The 14,766-nt window shown below is 39.0% G+C and overlaps 1 protein-coding gene across 2 annotated transcripts in view; it reads left to right on the top strand.

Moving 5' to 3' along the window:
* ANKFN1 (ankyrin repeat and fibronectin type III domain containing 1) overlaps positions 1-14,766 on the top strand; it is a 354,475-nt gene that overhangs the window by 221,706 nt on the left and 118,003 nt on the right. The window lies entirely within an intron of this gene.

Here is a 14,766-nt window from a genome sequence, read left to right on the forward strand (position 1 = left end):
CCATGTCTTTTCCTACCTCATTCCCTAACAGATTAGAAACCACCACCCTAGTTCCTCCCTACAAAGACTTGTAGTAGCAAATTGTTTAACTGCTCGTCATTTGATGACATTTTTTAAAATTAAAAAGCATCTCTCCTTGCAGAAACTGCCAGGGCCTTTCAGGAGCTCATAGTGTATCTGCTTCTGCAGAGACCAGGCCCATATCTCTGCCAACGACCATCTTCAGTTTCTTTCTCAGGAGAAGCAGCCAAAAAATTCTAGGGAGGTGTATGAGGGCATTTCAGCTTGTAGGAGGGAGAGTCTACCACTGGGACATTAAAACCTTCAGGGTCGATCATTTATAATAATCATAATGTGAACTTGATCATAACCTGATGACTTGGACTATCTTTTCTACAAGACTGCAGAAAACTCTGACCTCACAGAGCATGGTGCCCTTTGCTCTGTAATTTACATTCTTTTTACCCTTTCTGTTTTTTCCTCCTACACCTTGTAGTTGGGTGGATATTTATCTATCAAGAAAAATACATTCCATTAAATAATATAATTATTTTTATGTTTGATTAATTGAAGGACTAATCTGATCATAGGTGTGAGGTAGCTACCTTCATTACCAGGTTGAAGTGATACAATTCCATGAAGCAAAAGTATTTATAAATTTCTTTAGCCTGTTTGGGGAAAGAGAGGTGGTGAGGAGGCCAAAGGTTTGCAGATGAGAGCAATGAGGAGGAGCAGGAAATGTTATGTCCAGAGGACGTGAAACTTAGTGGATTAACATTTTTTGTGTTGGGGTGAAAACATGAAAGTGGGGTTAGTGACTAAATGCATGATGAGGAAAAATCACAAGTCTGGTGGGGGTGAGAGGATGAAAAATGAAAGGCAACACTGCGCAAGAGTCACTTCTTCTGAGCTGCTAAGCCTTCTACATCCTTACTCATCCTACTTTCATTCACTAGTTGCTGAGTTGTCAGGATCCGGCCAATTTATTCTCCAACCATCTTGTAAACCACCTTAAAACCTTTCTCCAATAATGTATATTGTCAAGAATAGCTTTTCAGTATTTTCATCATTTAACAAAATTTTAACCCTCAAACAATATTGTATGGGAATACATATATATATATATATATAAAAGGTCAGGCCAGGCACGGTGGCTCACGCCTGTAATCCCAGCACTTTGGGAGGCCGAGGCGGGTGGATCACGAGGTCAGGAGATCCAGACCATCCTGGCTAACACGGTGAAACCCCGTCTGTACTAAAAAATACAAAAAATTGGCCGGGTGTGGTGGCGGGGGCCTGCAGTCCCAGCTACTCTCGGGGAGGGGGCTTGGGGGGTGGGCTGAGGCAGGCGAAAGGTGTGAACCCGGGAGGCGGAGCTTGCAGTGAGCTGAGATCGCGCCACTACTGCACTCCAGCCTGGGCGACAGAGCGAGACTCGGTCTCAAGAAAAGAACAAAAAAGGTCAAAGTCCTTCACCCTTCTTCCAATCGTATTCATACCTCAAACTCTATAGTGAGTTCGATGTATGTCCTTACACATTCTTTTTTGATACGTATATGCACGTGAGTATGTACAAAGATTTATAGTTTTGTTTGTGTGCTCTAATACAAATATTACATTGTTTTTCTAATCCTACAACTGGATGTTTTTCAACTCAGTGATATTTTTACTGTTCAACAGTATAAATTACAAATCTATGTAAATGTGTTTGACTCCTCTTACAGTTGTATAGTATTCCTATTCCACAGAAAGAGGTATCATCATTCTCCTATTGATGGATGTTGGTCGTTTTAATTTTTTCTGCTATATAATGTTACAATCCTTATATGTGTCTCTCTTTTATCTAGAGAATATTTTTCTAGTATTGTTAACTAGAAGCAGAAGGGACTGTTTGTGGATTCACACACTGTCCCATTGATCTGTGTTACTATCATATATACATATCAGTAACACATATACCTGTGTTACTATCATAAATACCATAATTTTACAGTATATTTTAACATTTGGTAAGGCAAGTTCCTCCCCATTAAAATCTTTTTCAAAATGTCTTTGTTATTCATGCACATTGTCTCTTACAAATGAATTTTAGAATTGGCCTGTCAAGTTCACTTTTAAAAATCTTATTTGTTGGATTTACATCGTATTCCTAAGTTAATTTGGGGAGAATCTCATCCATGATCTGTCTTCCTAATCAGGCTGAATTGTATGTATTCAGAACAGTCTAATTATTTTCTTTATATAGATATTCTATGCTTCCTATTGAGTTTCATGCTAGCTATATTTTACAGTTTTTGTGGCTGTTATGAATGAACTCTCTTTTCAGGGCATTTAGTTGCAGGACAGTAGAAGAGTACCGCTAATTAAGAAAAACTTTAATTGGCTGCTTTACTAAAATCTCTTAGTAATAGCTTTTTATCAGTAGATTATCTTGCATCTCAGTTTTTTTTTTTTTTTTTTTTTTTTTTGCATATTGTCTTTAAGAACGATGCATTTGTCTCTAACTTTCTAATTTTTTTTCTTTTTCTGGTCTCACTTGTTTGACAAGAATCAATGTGAATTCAGTTCCCACTATATTGTGAATAGTAGCTGTGAGAGTTGCTGTCTCTCTTATCTGCTTTTATCAAAATTCATCTGATATTTTACCATTAAGTATGACATCTACTGTAGGTTTCTGGTGGATACACTTTATCAGATTAAAGAAGTCTTATTTTCTTACCAGCTTAGTAAGAAGTGTTTTTGTTTTATTTTGTTTAAGAAAGATATGTTAAATTGTGTCGTGATTTTACTATATTTTTCCTAGAAAATCATCATTTTCATCTGGATTACGATTATTGATACAGTGTTGTTGAACATAATGTTTAAATCACTGTGATTATAGCCCCTTTAATATTTCAAAAGTTTGTGCTTTTGTGCCTTTTCTTTTATAATTGTTGAACATCTGACTATTTTGTTGGTTTGTTTGAAGAGCTTTTTGATTCATAAAATCTACTTTTTGCTTATTTTCTATTTTATTAATTTGGGGTTTTAATGTTACCAATTCCTGTTACTTTCTATGGGTTTCCTTTATCGTTTCCTTACTAGTTTTGCTTTTCTTTTATTTGAAACTTAATTTACTTGTTCTTTTATTTTTCTTGTTTTCTAATCCATGGGTTTAAGGCTATAAATGTTCCCCTGAGTACTGTTTTGTCCATATCCAAAAAGTTTAAAATGTGGTGTTGTAACTATCACTTGTTTGTAAACAATTTGTAATTTGTTTCACTTCCATGTTAATCTAAGAGTTATTCAAGGAATCACTTTAAATTTCCAAGTGGCCAGATTTTATTTGGTGTATTTTTATTGTTAATGTCTAATTTTATTGTGCACATATCATATGTTAAAAGTCCAAAAATATGGACTACAGTCCTTTTGGGAATTTAACATTCTTACTTGTGGCTAACTACTGAATCAGTTGTATATGTGCCATATGTGATATTTGAAAAGAGTGTGTAAATTCCATTAGGTTATAAAATATGAATGTGTGTGTGTGTTGTTTAAGTACCCTGGTTTTTCCTTAAAATATTTGTCCCTTCGGTCTTTGATCTCTGGAAAAGCTGCTTGATTTGTCTTGTTTTATGCAGTTTGACTTGATTTCTATTTCAGTTGTAGTTCACATTGCTTCCTCTATGTTTCCATTGCCTGCTGTCTTTTCTGTCCCTGTTGTTCTCCTTCCTAGGACATTTGCAATGCATTTGTCTCTTGTAAAGGGTATACAGTTAACTTATATACTCAATCTAAGAGTCTGTCTTTTTTTGTATACACATTTAATTGTTTTGTCCAAAGTGATATAGGGGATTTTTTTTTAATTTGTACTGAAAAGCTTATAATGAAAAATAGGTAGTGGTTTACTTCATTCTTCCTACTCTCTTCTTCTCATAGTCAGCCACTTTTAACTTTTTTTAGTTCTAGCAGTGACCTCTCTAATTAATAAGCTTCTATGGCTACTTCCTTCTTTTTTCTTTTTCCTTCTTTCTTTTTTTTTTTTTTTTTTGAGACGGAGTCTTGCTCTGTCACCCAGGCTGGAGTTCAGTGTCATGATCTTGGCTCACTGCATCACTGCAGCCTCTACCTTCTGGGTTCAACTGATTCTCATGCCTCAACCTCCCGAGTAACTGAGACTATAGGTGCACACAACCACCGCCCAACTAATGAGACAGGTTTTCACCATGTTGGCCCAGCTGGTCTCGAACTTCTGACCTCTAGTGATCCACCCACCGTGGCCTCCCAAAGTGCTGAGATTACAGGCATGAGTCACTGCACCCAGTCAGCTATTTCTTGATTTATCAATATCTGCAATTATAGCTACAAAAGAAAAGCATTTAACTCTCATAATACTGCACTCCTCTGCACTCCCTTATTCTCTCAACATAGCTATATTTCTATTTTTAATTGCCATTTATACATTATAAGTGTGTACATTTTTGATATTGCAAAGTCAAGTAGTGTACTATTATTATATTTCCTTTTCCATGTATCTTCTTCATATCTCTAATTACCATTTTTCTCTTCTACATTATTTACAATCAACATATTCTCATTTCCTTTCAAATGTTCCTTTCAGAGTATTACTTATTTCCCCAAGAGTAGTATCTATTTTCCCTCTCAGCATATTCTCTACTCCTGTTCCACTGCATAGTAATAACTCATTAGGGTTGCCATTAGGGAAATGCAAATTAAAACTACAATGAACTATCACTACATGCCTATCACAGTAACAAAGAGTTTTAATATAGTGACAATAGCAAATGCTGGCAAGGATTTGGAGAAACTAGGTTGCTCATACATTGTTTGTGGGAATGTAAAATGGTACACCCATTCTGGAAAACCATTTGGCAATTTCAAAAAAAAAAAAAACTAAACATGCAACTACCGTACATCCTACCACTTGGCATTTATCCCAGAAAAATGAAAGTTTACATTTATAGAGAAACTTGTACACAAATGATTATAGCAACTTTATGCCTAGCCAAATTGTAAATAATAGCCAAATTGTAAATAATCCAGATGTCCTTAAATTGGTGATTGGTTAAACTGTGGTATATCCATACCATGGAATACTACTCAGCAATTAAAAAACCAAACTATTTATACATACAACAATCTGGATGAATCTTCTGAGTATCCTACTAAGTAAAAAAGGCAATCCCAGAAGTCTACATGCTACACAATTCCATTTATGTAACACTTTAAAAATGACAATAGAAATAGGGAACAGATTAGTGGTTGCCAAGAGTAGATGAGGGAGAGAGAAGAGCTTGTGTATAGCTCCCTTTCTTGTTTTCTAGCTAATGGATGCATTTTAAAATACCTTGTTTACCTTTTAAAGGTTTTAGAGAGAAAAGGAATAGGTAGGCATGTGTGTTGGTTTGGCCTCTTGATTCAAGTTCCAAGTCACTTCTCCTTCTTATTCGGCTGTGTGCTCAGTAAACATGACCTCAGACTAACATTAGCTTAAGCCAACACTTGTGGAAGTGTATCTGGTATTTCAGAAAATTGTGTAAGTTAACTAGAGACAAACATAAAACTGAGGTTTTATGTCAGTTGGTGAAGGATTATTTCTGACACTGATTTCTTCTTCTTCCTGTAATATTTGGAAAGTTATAGACCCATGGAGTAATAAGAAGTTTTTGGAATATGTGAGTTTTTTCCTGAGATATGAGTTCCTTTAAGGGAGAAACTGTGTCATTTTCATTTCTCTTCCACATCGGCTACATTACACAAGCATTGGACTTCTTTTTGCTCTTGAATCAGTTCCCCCACCACAGGACCTTTGTACACGATAGTCCCTGTGCTGAGTACATTGCCTCTCCCACTCACTTGCCCACTGATTGTTCAGGTGTCTTTTAAAAGACATTTCTTCAGAGAAGCATTTTCTTTTCTTTAAAATTTTTTTAAATTTTACTTTAAGTTCTGGAGTACATGTGTAGAACATGCAGGTTTGTTACATAGGTATACGTGTGCCATGGTGGTTTGCTGCACCTATCAGCCCATCATCTAGGTTTTAAGCCCCAGATGCATTATGTATTTGTCCTATTGCTCTCCCTCCCCTTGCCCCCCACCCCCTGACAGACCCCAGTGTGTGATGTTCCCCTCCCTGTGTCCATGTGTTCGAATTGTTCAACTCCCACTTATGAGTGAGAACATGTGGTGTTTGGTTTTCTGTTCCTGTGATAGTTTGCTGAGAATGATGGCTTCCAGCTTCATCCATGTCCCTGAAAAGGACATGATCTCATTCTTTTTTATGGCTGCATAGTATTCCATGGTGTATATGTGCCACATATTCTTTATCCAGTCTATCATTGATGGGCATTTGGGTTGGTTCCAAGTCTTTCCTATTGTAAATAGTTCTATAGTAAACATACTTGTGCATGTGTCTTTATAGTAGAATGATTTATAATCTTTTGGGTATATACCCAGTAATGGGATTGCTGGGTCAAATAGTATTTATGGTTCTAGATCCTTGAGGAATTGCCACACTGTCTTCCACAAAGGTTGAACTAGTTTATACTCCCACCAACAGTGTAAAAGCGTTCCTGTTTCACCACATCCTCACCACCATCTGTTGTTTCCTGACTTTTTAATAATTGCCATTCTAACTGGCATGAGATGGTATCTCATTGTGGTTTTGATTTGCATTTCTCTAATGACCAACAATGATGAGCTTTTTTCATATGTTCGTTGGCCACATAAATGTCTTCAGAGAAGCATTTTCTAAGTATTTACTATAGACCAGGCCTATCATAAGTGCTATTATGCCCCCCACCTTTTCTTCAAAGTAATATTTACAGCTGCAAGCATCTATTTGTTTATATAAGTTTATTTATTTATATTTTTAAGTTTAAACAGATTTCTTTATTATAGAACTTCTTAGAGTCTTTCACATCTAATATATATAATAAAATATTTCCCAAATTTAATTTTACCATCACTGGATGTTTCATCGGGAAAATGTTTCATGGAACCTTTGGAATATTTAGACCAGGAATTCTCAAACCAAACTGCAGGTTAGAATTACTGGGGATCCCTTCTAAGATCAATCAAATCTGAGTCTTTGCAGGGTGAAGGCCCAAGAAAATACATATATATATATATGTGTGTGTGTGTGTGTGTGTATATATATATATATATATATATATATATTTTTTTTTTTTTTTTTTGAGACAGAGTCTCGTTCTGTCATCCAGGCTAGAGTGCAGTGGCATGATCTTGGCTCACTGTAAGCTCCGCCCCTCCAGGTTTAAGCAATTCTCTGCCTCAGCCTCCAGAGTAGCTGGGATTACAGGCACGTGCCACCATGCCCAGCTAATTTTTTGTATTTTTAATAGAGACGGGGTTTCACCATCTTGGCCAGGCTGGTCTTGAACTCCTGACCTCGTGATCTGCCTGCCTCGGCCTCCCAAAGTGCTGAGATTACAGGTATGAGCCACTGCACCTGGCCCAGAATACATAGCTTTTAAGAGCTACTAAGTGATGCTAATGTTCATCTAGGCTGAGAACATATGGTCAAGTTTTTAATATCTATCCCTCCCACCAGACTGTAAGTCTCATGTAAGCCAGAATGTTTTGTTCATTCCTGTATTCCTAGCATAGGACGTACCCATATATACAATGGGTACTCAATTAATTAATATATTTATTCATTAACAATTTAGTGACAGCTATTATGTGTCAGACTGTATTCTAGGCAGTGGGGATGTAACCATAAACAAACAGACAAAAATCCCCATCTCTGTGGAGCTTACATTTTATGGAGTAATAATAATACATACTAAGTGGTTCCTACATGCCAAGCCATGTTCTTACGACTTTATATACATGAATTGACTTAATTCTCACAGCGTATCTTTAGGAGGCATTATTGCCTCTAATTCATGGTTGAGAAAACTGAGATACAAGGAGGTTAAGAAATTTGTGCAAGGTCCCATAATAAGTAGGGGCTGAGCAGGGAGTTGAACCCACACATTGTTACGCAAGGGCCCATGCAGTAACCACCAGCAAATCCTGGGTGATAAAATGTCTCTGAATTAACAAACAAATGCATGAATTGGTCTCTGAATCACCTAAAGCCTAAGGAGGTATCCTGTTCATGATGGCAAGCCAGTCATTTAGCCCTATCTCCCATCTTCTGCTCTACCCCCACAGGTCCCTTAGAGGGCATCTCCTGCCTTGGAGTGAATAGCTCTACACACAAGGGATGCACCTCCCAGTACGGCAGCGTTTTCCATTGTTGAATAGGAGTTTCTAACCTTTCTGGCTTGTGTCCTTCATTTTAAAATCAGGGGGGCTGAGTCACAGATAAAATAAACACACCGTGGGCACAGCAAACACATACAGAAACTCCTAACCTTCTCCAAATATTTCACACGGTATGGAAAAAAATTCAGAACCAACCAAAAATAAATAAACAACTGTTGAGATGATTTACAGTCTGGCCAATAAGCAGGCTCAGGGTCTATCTGGCTTTCTCAATCTCAGGACCATCTGCCAATCCTTTTACTCCAGATTGTGGAATCAGGAATAGCATCAGAAGTTAGAGGAGCCATATTTCAGAAAACTTTCTCTAATATTTACTGTTTATCTATGATATGCCTTGCATTGTGCCAGCTCCTGTCATATGCAAAAGCTCCCTGATAACTTTCCACTGATTTTAGCTGTGACCTCCAAGAGCACCCAGGAAGTCTGAATAGCAGCTCTTCTAATATTTGAAAATTGCTACCACCTTCCTCTTTTTCCTGCCTTAGGTCATTTTGTTCTAGGCTATAAAATATCCCCTGTTCCTTTCATTGGCCTTCATATGGTATAGTGACTCTTTCTCTTAAGTGTAAGGCCCACAGTTAAACAAAACCTTCAGTCCTGTGGGCTGAGTGGCTCTGATACCAACAGAACTGAGTCTTTGGCCATTTGGATACAATATCTCTGAGGAATCCACCTAAAACTCTTCCTACCTAACATCACTGCAGGGAAGAGTCCCAGGGAAATTTCTCATTCTTTAGACATGTTCTTTCCTTCCTCCAAACCTCTTCTCTGCCCAATAAACCCTTAGTCATCCTTCAAAACAAAGCCCTCACTGGCCCCCTCCTCCCACCCATACAGAAGCAGCCACTTACATCCTCTGTAACACTTCAGTGGCCTGCAAACACTATTTTCACTGAACACATTAGACAACATGACATTTATTTGCATGCCTGTCTCTATGGATAACTTGAGGGCAAAAAAATTACACCTTATTAACTGTCAGTGCACAGTACCTGGCTAGTTGTTGAGCTGAACTAAACTCTTGATAAGAAACAACTATGAAAGCAAAAATTCTGTGTAAAAGCAAAAGGAAAACATAAGAATAGGTATTATTTGTTTGTTATTCAAAAAACCTTCAGCTAGGTAATGTGGGCACAGTGAAGATGTATTATACATGATTTGTCCCCGTAGGGAGCATATAGTTAAGATGTCATTTACTCATTCATTCACTCATTCATTCACCCATCATTCAACAAGCACCGCTGAAGTTCCTACTACGTGCCAGGCATTTTTCTAGTCACCACAGATGCAGCAGTAAATAATATCAGCACAGTTCCTGCCGTAATAGTGGAGTTCCTAGCCAAGCAGTGCAGGAATTTACGAATATTTAGGCATCCATTCCTTTACCAGTCAACAAATGCTAAGTGTTCATGATGTATCAGGTAGTGCACAAGGCTCTGAGTATGCAACAATGAACAGACTAAACACAGTCCCCTTGTTTATGGGGCTTGGATGTTAGTGGTGAAAACAAAGCTCACCAACGTAAGAATTCACTTTGCAGTGTAAAGAAAATAAAGCCTGTGATTGATCAAAGTGTTGAGGCGAGACTCTTTAACTGACTTTGTCTAACACCCTTCCTTCAGTGAGCCTCACCTCAAATCCTTTTCTTTTGTAAGTACTGTGGTTCACAGCTCTCTTCTCAGACCCCTGCCCCTTGTCTTCAGTTTCATCTTACACTATGGTGGCTCCTCCCAGCTCACTGTCTTCAACACACTTGCCACTGGAAAGTTTCTGCAAAGGTGATTATGTCACCAACTTAGTAGAGCAGCTTATTCCTCCCTCTTCCCTGTCGCACACCCCTCCGGAACTCTGGAGCCATGAAGCCTCTTGGCGGACATGGAGGCCCACCAGGCAGCTCTTTATTGCCATGCAACTGTGAGATTCCTCTCCACACTTCCTCCTGGGGAAAAGTTAGCCTGCCAGTGGAGATTTAACAGTGGAGCAGTGCATAGTGACGTGCCAAGTTTCCCCTACCCCCCCAGCTACCACCATCACCACCATCCCCAACATCCCCACCCCTGGACTGAACAAATGGCATCACTTCTCCCCTGGGAGCCTGGCAGTTGCTGAGCCCACACGCCTCAGGGGCTGGTGAGTTTCCAATGGCCACAGAAGCAGGTCTCCACTCAAGGCACACACAGACTCAAGCAGAACTATGTCTGTGACTACCCAACTGGACACGCAGCTGGCACTGCAGATGATGAGCCGCTTTCTAGGTCACCTTCTCCCCACAGAGATTTTTCTCTTGAATCATTTTTGGCCAGATCCCTTTGCAGCATTATAGTTTGTCAATAGCCTGCGACTGCTTTCTAGAATTTCTCTCCAGGAGAAAGTGTGTTTTTCTAAGAAATAGGTGTGTTATAGCCTGAAGCCTAATTTCATGAGAAGGCTCAAACTGAAACAAAAATAATCACCCTCAAGTCTGGTAGCTGAGGGGCCTCTCCAGTCCCTGAAGAGTACTTCCCTTGGGGAGGTGGGGGGTAGAAGGTGTCCCTTTGTGTTGTTTTAATACAATTTTTCCAATTATAAAAATAATGTAGGCTCCTTATATCAGCTAGGGTTCCAGTGGAAAACGGAAGCCACGCTCATCTTGAATTTTGAAGAAATTTTAACGAAGGGATTATTTACAGAGAGGTGACCAGGGTTCATGAAAGGACAAGGGATTTTAAAGCACTTAGGGACTAACAACATTGGGCCACTCTTATCACCCCTACACTTGAAAAGGAGTCCGGTAAAAGGTGGGGTGAGAGGAGCACCAATCAGACGCTGTTGTGTGAAAAGACACAACCACAGCCAGACGGAGGCACTGGCTGTACCCAACTAGCAGCCCGAGGGCCAGGGGCCCTGGGTGATGCAGTCCATAGGGGTCAGCCTCCCAAAGACACAGAGTGGGACAGAGAAGGTCCATAAAGAATTCCAGGGTGAAAAGACTGAAAAGACAAATTGTTCTGGAGGACCAATGGAAAAGCCAATATAATAATCATAGAACATTGTAGGCCGAGTGCCGTGGCTCACAACTGTAATCCCAGCACTTTGGGAGGCCAAGGCAGGCAGATCACTTGAGGTCAAGAGTTCAAGACCAGCCTGGCCAACACGGAGAAACCCCATCTCTATTAAAAATACAAAAATTAGCCAGGCATGGTGGTGCATGCCTGTAATCCCAGCTACTTGGGAGGCTGAGGCACAAGAATCACTTGAACCCGGAAGATGGAGATTGCAGTGAGCTAAGATCGCTCCACTGCACTCCAGCCTGGTGACAGAGCAAAACTCTGTCTCAAAAAAAGAAAACAAAGGTTGGGGGAAACATGATTCCCTTCCTTGGAAATTCTTCAGCGCAGACTCTGCATCTAACTCACTTTTGCATCCCTCACAGTGGCCAACATCTGTAGAGTAATAGTTCCAAAAATAGCTATTGAATGAATAAAATGGCATCACTTCTCTCTCCTGGGACAAAATGAAAAAAACAAAAAAAAACAAAAAAAACACTTGTTGTCAGCTGGGTTCCCAGAAACTATAATGTGTGCGGCATCTTTTTCACTTCATCTACACCCTACTGTTTAGCACGTTTTAAGAAGGGGCCACGGGCCAGGCACGGTGGCTCACACCTGTAATCCCAACACTTGGGAGGCCAAGGCGGGCAGATCACTTGAGGTCAGAAGTTCAACACCAGCCTGGCCAACGTGGTGAAACCCCAACTCTACTAAAAATACAAAAATTAGCCAGGCGTGGTGGCAGGCACCTGTAGTCTCAGCTGCTTGGGAGGCTGAGGCATGAGAATCGTTTGAACCTGGGAGGCAGAGGTTGCAGTGAGCTGAGATCACACCACTGTTTTCCATCCTGAGCAACAGAGTGAGACTTTGTCTCCAAAAAAAAAAAAGAACATTGCAAAGAGCAGGAAAAAATCATTCTTTTACATCCCAAAGAAATCTACTCCTTGAAGAAACTTCTGAGTTTTTTTTATAACAAAGTTGAGATTATATATTTAATAATTATTATAATATTATTATACCTACCTAAAAATAATGATGAATACTTGTCAAGCCCATACCATGTGCTAGCCATTGAGTCAGGACTTTATAAGCATTGCTTCTTCTAAACCTCACACAGTCCTGTGGAGTAGGTACTACTATTATCCTCTCCTAATGAATGAGGAACCTAAGGCAAAGAGAAGAACTTGCTGAAGGTCCCACAGTCAGTATATGCCAGAATCAAATTTAATCCCAATCACTGATCCCAGGGTCTCTACTCTTGAGGACTACACTATCTCACCAGCTTTTCCACCACCCATCAGCTTAAAGGAAGGTTCTAATAGTTTCTTCCCCCATCTTGATTTTTCTAGTTTCAAATCATATAGTTGCAGAAAGCTAAATGTAGTGTATGAAATAATATCAAACTCTCCTATTCTACCAGTCTACCCCACCTCCAAAGAAAAGAAAAATAGAATTAAGAAAATTTTAAAAGTTAGAAAAATTATATATAGTTTTATAAAATTATAAAGTTAATTTTATACTCATACTCAAAAACATGGGTCAAGTAGCTTGAATTTTAACAAAAATTGGCATCTAAATAGATGAAGATCCATCACCCCTAACTAATCCCACTGCCTCAGATGTTAAATGGGAACACATCCATGAATGCTGAGAGCAGGCTGAACAGGATGGGCTGCCTGCACATTCACCTCATCTAAATAAATAGGTTTGGAGATCTTCTAATCAACCATTTCCATTTCTGATGATGTGTGTGCTAAGGACTACACCGATCGATAGAAACAATTCAGCAAGGAATGGAGATTAAACTGATCACTGCCAAAGAACTGTCCACTGCCAAAGGAAGGATTTAGTCTGTTCTACAAAGTGCTTTAAATTCTGACAATGTGCACTTGGTTTAGGAAAGTCCATCCCACTCTTCAGACCCTTTACTACAATGACTGATGAACCCCTCAAGAGAAATGAGATTAACTATATTCTAAAAAATGCCTCACATCAATGGCAAGTGTTTGTCAAAATCTTGACTTGTCTGTTCTACACAGTGTGTTAACTATGGCATGATATAAACTAAGCCAAAGTGATACAATCCCCTGTGAGCCCATGACCTGGGAAGGATGAGGTCATTGCAAACTTTGGTAGCAGAACCACAGTCTTCACTAAGATAGAATTATGTAGAGGAAAGAGACCTAGCCTGAAGTCAGGAGGCTATTGTGCTAGTTCTGGTCCTGCCGTAACTACCTATGTGACCTTGAGTAAGTCGTATCTCCTCTTTAAACCTCAGTTCTCCCCTGTGAAGAAATTAGGGAATAAGACTAAATCAGCGGTTTTCAAACATCTATAGAAACTTAGGTCTCCACAGAGATACCTATGGGACAACGTGAAGTGACAGGAGAGGTGGCAGTAGGGGGTTTCCCAGATTCCGCTTTCTAAATTAGGTCTTCCTGTTGTATTCTTTCAGGGGACCATGTAAGTTTCTCTCACAGTCCTTTTCCCACTTTGTAATTTCATCTTTATTTATGTATTAATTACTTAATATCTGTTTTTTTCTAGATGATATTCTCCATGAGAGCAGAGACTATGCCTATTTAATTCACCATTACAAACCCAATGAGTAGCCCAGTACCTGGCACATGGTACATGATATATTATTGAATGAATGAATACATGAATGAATTAATACTTCTCATTTCTGGCCCTGGAAGTGCCTGTGAACATGGATATGATTAGTCTCAGTAAAGAAAACACATTGTTTTCCTCCTTCTCTTTATTGCTACACCAAGTGTAAAGAACTATGTCTGCGTTATGGGTTGGCCCTACCTCCTTGCTAACTATATGACCTTGAGTACAAAGGTCGTAACTTCTCTGAGCTTTGGTTTCCTTTTCTTTAAAACAACCAGGTTAATTTGTGCTCTTAGTTCTCCTTCTATAGCATTCCATAATTTCATTGTTTAGTCTCTTCCTCAATCCAAAAGTTAAATAAAGCTGATGATCCCGCATAAATTTAGTATTCAATAGCATAGAGTTAAACTATGGAAATGAACAAGCTCTCTCTGGTGAAGAGATACCCAGAGATTATATGAGATGCCCTGAGACGTACAACCATGAATTGGCAAAGACACAGAACCAAGAGACAAGTCATTACTCTGCCACCTAACATCTTTGTGATCTTGGAAAACGTTTCATCTCTTCTGATAAGGAGAGTATTACTGTCCCAGCTGCCCCACGTGGTATTATGAAGAACAAAACAAATGAGATAATATAAGTTACAATGCTTTGTAAATTATAATGTGCAGCATAAATGTAAGATAATGCTATCACTCTTAGGTTAACATAAAGGTCATAAAGCCAAAATAATTAAGCAATGCCATGCTGGTACATAATAGACCAATGGATTCCAAGGGAAAATTCTAAGTAGCTCCAAATACAGAAATTTTGTGTAAAATAA

Source organism: Nomascus leucogenys, chromosome 14 (assembly GCF_006542625.1).
Source record: "Nomascus leucogenys isolate Asia chromosome 14, Asia_NLE_v1, whole genome shotgun sequence".
In the NCBI taxonomy this organism is placed as follows: domain Eukaryota; kingdom Metazoa; phylum Chordata; class Mammalia; order Primates; family Hylobatidae; genus Nomascus; species Nomascus leucogenys.